The following is a 7,401-nucleotide window of genomic DNA, read 5'->3' as shown; positions in this document are numbered from 1 at the left end:
CACTCTTAATTTCTCCTCTCTCTCATCTTTCTACTTTACCATGAGTATTTGCCTGGGATCATACTCCCATTAAAGTTAGGGCTAAATTTAGCATTGTAAATTGTAACCAGTCCAATTTATACCTCATGTTTGTGCTCGTACTTTAGTGTGTCCTATTTCCATCCTCTCTCTAGGTTCGGTTTGACCCTATTCTCCAACTTTGATGTCATGTACAACATTTGTTGGGCTCCATGTTGGAGGTCCTTCTCCCATTTCTCTTTGCATTGGTCTTGTTTATAGGAGGACTAGGGTAGGGAGTGCCCTAGTGTGGACCAGGGCACCCCAAAATGCTTTGGTCCCCCTCTAACAAGCCCCAATTTGAAATGGGATCAATCCTTTACATCTCTGATGGTTTTTGGTCCCCGACACTACATATGATTGTTGGAGGTCAACCTAATTAGTAATTTACCTAGGGAACCCTATATAAAGGCATTCTATCAATTCATTTTGACATCCATGAGCTACCTAAAGTATTCGTGCATCCATGAATCATTCATCATAGAGCATTTTTAGAGATTTAAGGTTGCATATTCTTCATTCAAGCATTATGGAGAAAAGTTACATTAATAGTCATGCAAGTATGTGTGTGATTAGGGTTTTTCATGTCTGTGTGTTTTTCATGCCATTACATTCAACATTTGTGATTCTGTTCAAAGAGTATTGCATCATCATCAACAATTACAGATATGAGGCTTATCTCCTTAATAGTTATTTTTCGTATTTACATTCTTTCATTCAAGGTTAATTCCTAAATCAGGGTTTGACTTAAGCAAACCCCTATCCACATCTTTTCCTTTCCTTTTGTGTGCAGGAAATAGGTGCAGGAGTTGTACTCAATAATTTTCGCAGTGTCGACAATGACGAACATGTTCAACTTTTGATGACAAAAAATTCAAAGCGCCAAGGTGGATCTGTGCTACTTGGTCTCAAAAAATCAAGCTAAACTTATAGGAATAGGTTTAGAATCTATTATTTTTGCTAGATCCTAGTTTGTGGATCTATAAGACATCTATAACATTTTGTATTCATCAATTTACTTCAATTATCCTTCATTTTGCCCTAATTTCATAACTACATTCAACTTCAATTAAGAAAGAGGATAATCAATTCCATCCAATGGATCCAATCAAAATATCAATCCTTTCCTCACTTGGATTGAGCCTAGATCTATTGGGTTCATTCCTCTTTCAATGTATGTGGTGTTAATTGGGTTATTTAATGGATTTACTTTTTGAAACCCTAATTCCCAATTTCCATACATTACATATGCATATTTAATTAAAACATAAATTTCATTAATAAGGTAGTTTATTTTTAATTGAAGGCTTAATAATATTTCAATGTATGTGTATTAATATCAAATGGTATTCATAATATATGATGCCATGTCCAAGTATCTAAATAAGCATCATGCTAAGTTGATTGTCTTGTTCATGACTAGTAAAGACAATACACTTAAAAACAAGCAATGCATGTCAAGGTGAATGGTATGTAGTCTTTATCATTGCATAGTGTAACATCCAACCTTAAGTAAGGACACAACATCTATATTTCAATTACTACTCTTTCATATCTTGGTTGTAAACAACCATTACACTAAGGAAATAAAAAATAATAAGTGAATCACTCATTCTGGCTTTACACATATAACATCGATGAATATCTTTGAAAGACTATGTAAGAATATAATCTCTTCTTCTTTTCAATGTTGTGAGTAAGAATATACTTGTGAGTAAAAACTTGTGCATTGGCCAAAATGTTGGATCATGTGTCCATAGTGGAATCACCTCCCATTTGTGGGAGACAACTACATTATGAAGTTGGATAGCTTATCTTGCCATTATTCTTACTTTTCAAAAAATAATAATAGGGGCCGATCTTAGAAAAAGAGACCCAAAATTAGAGCATATCATTCAAAAAAAATCACTACAATCCGCTTGCATTATCATTTTATTGTAAGATATTCTCAATCAAAAAGATTTTTAAGATAATTTGTGAACTTGTAAGATATTCTCTATTAAAAAGAATTTTAAATATCTTAAATGGCAGCATACCTATTATAATGCCCTGCCAAGGAACCCAAGAGGATAAGAGCAAACTATACAACAAATGCATGAATTTTTTTTTAAAGTAATTGAGTGTCATCATCCTTTACATATATAAGTATAATGCTCAACCTCAAGATAAAATCAACTAATAGATAACGAACTCAGAACATGCAAAAGACTAACTCATGGAACACCAACCAAGATAACTCAAGTCACCTCTAAGGTTTCCCTGACGTCACTACTTTAGCAATGTAGCCAAAATAGGCCAATTACTCATGACCAACTAGGAGATGACTAAATCAACCTCCAACACTAACCACATATCTAAGTTCATTTTAAAATACCAATATAAATGTTTCTAAGATTACATCATGATACACCAAGAATAGAGAAACATAAGAGAAGATACTTCATGCCTGATCCCAACATCAAAGCATGTAAATCTATACTGACACATAACTAATAATGATTGTTACATCCATCTCCAATAGGAGTTTCCATTATATACATGATCAATGATAAAATAAATGTTTCAATAGACAAATGGTTACAACATATAAGAGGAGTAGAGGAAGAGAAGAATCCAATGCTGAGAAAGGAGGTAGCATCCATCAAGCCAGTCACAAATCAAGCCCTTGGATCCCCAATGGTGGTTGGAAATGTCACCCAGCCATGTGGCACCCTTAGGTCCACCCCCCATGCTTTTGGAGATAGTCACACCACCCAAAAATTCATACATGAATACAAGGAGGGGCAATAGGTTTACACGAGAGCCAGCATGTAGAAAGTGCTCAACACAAACATAACATCCAACAAGAGTAATAAATCCACATCAAGATGATAATACCAACAATGAATCACTCACATCACAAGGCAACAATAAAGCAAGAGAAGGTTCCCAAGCAACAATATGTAAAAATACAAAGAACAAGGAAGCATCCCTAATCAACAACAATAAGGACAAGGAGGCACCCACAAGAGTGATACCAAATTTGCCATATGACATATGTCACAATGAGATAAGAAAAAGATCTGGCAAAATTAAATCCATAGGTTACTAATCAGCTATCAAGACCTAGATACTAGAGTGTTAGGGAAGGGAGTGTCATCATGTGTGGTAAGACACACCACACTAAACCAAAGGATTCTCTCATATAGACAAGAATGATGGTCATTCAATAACTGGTGCCACATGGGTGGGCAAACCACACTGAGTAATAACCAATTCCTACATGTGTGGGCATGTCTTCCCAAGTCATCCTTAGCTGATGCAGGAGCATCCCCAATTCATGGCAATCTTGCATAAACCAAAAATATTTCCTTTTTGTTTTGCCTCTTGTTTTGCAGTTTCAACATTTCTTTCTGTATTTCTTGGATTTGGCTCACTGGATCTTGCAGAGTTAGATTTTTTCTTGAGGACTTAATCATCTACCTTATTCCCAAACCATGGAGCATTTGGATCATTTTTTGACAAGCTATCACTATCAGTTTCTGAGACAGTTTTCTAGTACCAGTTGCCTGGTTGTAATCTACCGGGATCTACCAGAGCCCTTCCATAGCTTGCGGAGCCCTAAGCATTGATTTTGATATTCTTTGATGTGTGGCCGACCATTCCCTGTGATATACACTTCATCATTTGGATTTTTTGAAGGAATTTCTTTGGCGGAGGCTAACCTTGTTATTTTTACACGTTAGGTCTTTTCAACATTTGATCCTTTTTGGGCCAACCGGATCCCTTTAGATCGTATAAATCATTGTAATTGAATATTAGAATATGGTTAAGGAAGATATAGAACATAGAAGGTATATCCTAAGATTTGACGTCCCGGTTGTGACATGTTCTGTAATCAAGAATGTTTCTAGCAGGCCAATGAGCCGGTTACTGTAACCCGGTTGATTGTAAATAGTTTTTACACTATAATTCATTCAGTTTTACAATTGCCTCCATCATATCCTTGTGTTTCCTTTGTGTTTACTCTTGTTGAGTGGCCTAGATTGATCTCTTTGAGGTCCCTCCTAACCGGTGACTGCACCAAGTGGTATCAGAGCAAGCTTTCATTCCAAAGATTGCGTTGTCTTGAGAAATTTTTGTTGTAGGGTGGTGTATTGTGGATCCGACCTACAGCTGCAGAGGACTGGCGTGGAAATGGTGCGAAGAGGAAATAGGAATGTAGACCCTATCGTGATAGAAATGTTGCGAGGAATAGAAGCCCAGTTGGAAGCTGTTGAGATAGCCTAGAGAAGAGGCCGACATATTGAAGATGTAAGTGAAGATGAAAGAGAAGAAGCTCTAACAAAACAAGTAAACCCACTGATGATTGATCCAGAGGAAGAAAGGTTTTTAAGGGTTTTGAGTAGGGTGAATACTAAAACTCATTTTACCCCACCAAAATATGATGGAAAGTTAGATTCAAATGAATTGATGGATTGGATCTTGGAGATGGAGAAATATTTTGATTTTGAAAACACTGCAGAAGAATGAAAGTTGAAATATGTCTGTACCTGGTTGAAAGGTCATGTGTCTTTTTGGTGGGAGCATTTACAGGTTGAAAGACAGAGAAGAGGTAAAGAGAAGATCAAGACATGGGATTAGATGGTTGCTAAGTTGAAATCAAAATTTATGCCAGCTGATTATCATGTGAATCTATTTCGGAAGTTGCAGAATTTGAGACAAAAGGAATCTAGTGTGAAGGAGTACACCGAGACATTTTACAAGTTGAATATTAGATCCAGACATGTTGATGATGAAGTTGAACAAGTTGGAAGATATTTGAATGGATTACGGGTGTCTATATAAGATAAAATCAATTTGATCAAATTGCAAAGTGTCGAAGAAGCTTACCAGTATGCCCTTAAAGTGGAAGAGAAGCTGAACAAAAGTCATGAGAAAAGGCAAAGAGGCAAAGGTGGAAGGTTTTCCAAAGGAAGATTTCAAGGAGGAAGAGGATATACTAGAGGTAGAAAAACCTATGCGAATCATAACAAAGACAAGGAAGTGAGCAAAGAAGGTAATTCATACCGGAAAGATGATAGAAGTTTCTACCGAAGGAGAGAACCGGATGGCTACCGGATTGAGTATTTTAGAAAAGATGATAGAAGACAAGATAAGAGAGTGTTTAGAGGAACTTTCTATAAGTGTGGAGAAGAAGGACATCGTGCTTTCAAGTGTAAGAAGATAGAGAATACTAGAAGAATAGCAGTGGTGGAAGCAAACCCCACCAGATCAACTAATAAACCGGAAGATGGAGAACTGTCGATGATGTGGAGAGAATTATGTCATACCAAGAGAGATGAAGAGACCTTGCAGAGGAAGAATTTGTTCAAGACCAAATGTAAGGTATCTGATAAGTGCTATAAAATTATCATTGATAGTGGTAGTTTAGATAATCTTGTTTTGGAAGAGATGGTGAATAAGTTGAATTTGGGAAGATTGAAACACCCTAAGCCTTATCAGATAGCATGGATTCGGGATGATCATAAGTTGTTAGTAAGTGAGCAATGTTTGGTGAAATTGAAAATTGGGAATTATCATGATGAAGTCTTGTGTGATATTATGCCTATGGATATTTGTCACCTTTTGTTGGGTAGACCTTGGTAGTTTGATAGACAGGAAATACATGATGGGAGGAAGAATACATACACTATTATGGCCAATGGGATGAAGCAAACCTTTTTGCCCTTGGAGGAACCTTTGAAAAGTGAAGTTTGTTCGAATGCTAGAATCTGTTTGGTGGATGGAAGTAAATTCCTAGATGGAATGAGACATGAGAATGTGTGTTTTGCCTTAGTTCCTAAGAAGATTGAGAATCCAGAGCATGAAGAAGAACAACTAGAAGAGATAAAATATTTGCTAACAGAGTATGAAGACATCATTTCGGATAATGTGCCTGATGGATTACCACCTATGAGAAGGATCAGTCATTTACTAAGATCAGCAAGTACCATGACCGATAAGCAACAAGGAAAGGTACAATTAAGATATGGAAACATCATAATATTTGACTGACATTAATAAATATTTATTAATAATAATATTTAATAAGGCTATGTTAGCCATAATATTTAAGAAGCTACGAACCTTAGTTATTCCTAAACAAAAAAAAACACTGTTGGAAATAAGGAGGAGACACGTCCTTCCCATACAACCCATCACATCAGCAACACATGTATTAAGAGGTCCAGTGAATCATTATGAGGAAGAAGGGGGATTGGAGAAGACAACAATGGGTATTAATATGATGTATCAATTATACGATAAGAGGGGAAACAATACAACAAAGTGCTTAATGACTTAGACTTCGCAAACATTAAGGTGACCGATCAGAATTTGATGATCAAATGGTATCCGATTGACTAAAGAAAATCTAGTGATTCGCAAAGAAGTACATGGACTTTACCAAGACAGTCAGTGATCATCTATCTTAAGTCTCTATATTGCCAAATTCGCATAGTGGCAATCTAATTTGAATATCGATTTCATAAGACAGTGATTTGTTAATAGATATGAGAGGTGGCGGATTGATGCTTAAAACTGCCAACTAGAAGAGGATGCTCCCAAAGAGATGGAAAGATTGTAGAGATGGAGTTGTTGTCAATAAGAAAATTGAATCGCAGGATAGATTAATATGCTAGCTGATCCCATAAGTAGTTGGTAAGCATTTGTATGCCGCGATTTACAAACGAAATATTGAATAGATGATTGTATGTAATCAGGCCAACTAATATAAAGAAATACATAATAAAGAACAGCAACGATAATGTGTGTATTTATTATGATTTGATAAGAATTGTAATTCTGCAATGTGTGTCTATGGTTGAAATATACGATTTGTAAGTGAGGATGTTAAGGTACAATTACAAGGAGCAAGTGAAGACTATTTAAATTATTTTAATTTAGAAAAATCATAAATGTTAAATCACAAACTTTCTATAAGAAACATCTACTCTAACATGCGCGTCTCTAAGAGAGAGAGAATACATAAAGGATCATTTTGATAAGTAAAGTAGGGGTAGAGATGGATTATGTACACCAATTTTAAGGGGAGTCATTTTGGGAGATTATGGCAAACCTTTGAAAGAGATTATTTTGGTTATCTTGTGCTAAGAATTGGAAGACCTTATAGAAGATTTGGGGAAGATTTTATTTTATTTTTAATCAAATCTAAAGGGCTCAGACAAGCAGCAAAAATTCACAACAGGGTGGAATATGTTTCAAGTACTCAAATCAGAAAAACTACCAAGATAAGTTCTACCCTCCAAACTGCTCTTAGAATTTTAAGTTAAAAATTATGATAAAATGTATTCAGTTCTGATA

This window comes from Cryptomeria japonica, chromosome 4 (genome assembly GCF_030272615.1).
Source record: "Cryptomeria japonica chromosome 4, Sugi_1.0, whole genome shotgun sequence".
NCBI lineage: Eukaryota > Viridiplantae > Streptophyta > Pinopsida > Cupressales > Cupressaceae > Cryptomeria > Cryptomeria japonica.
This window is presented reverse-complemented; position numbering follows the sequence as displayed.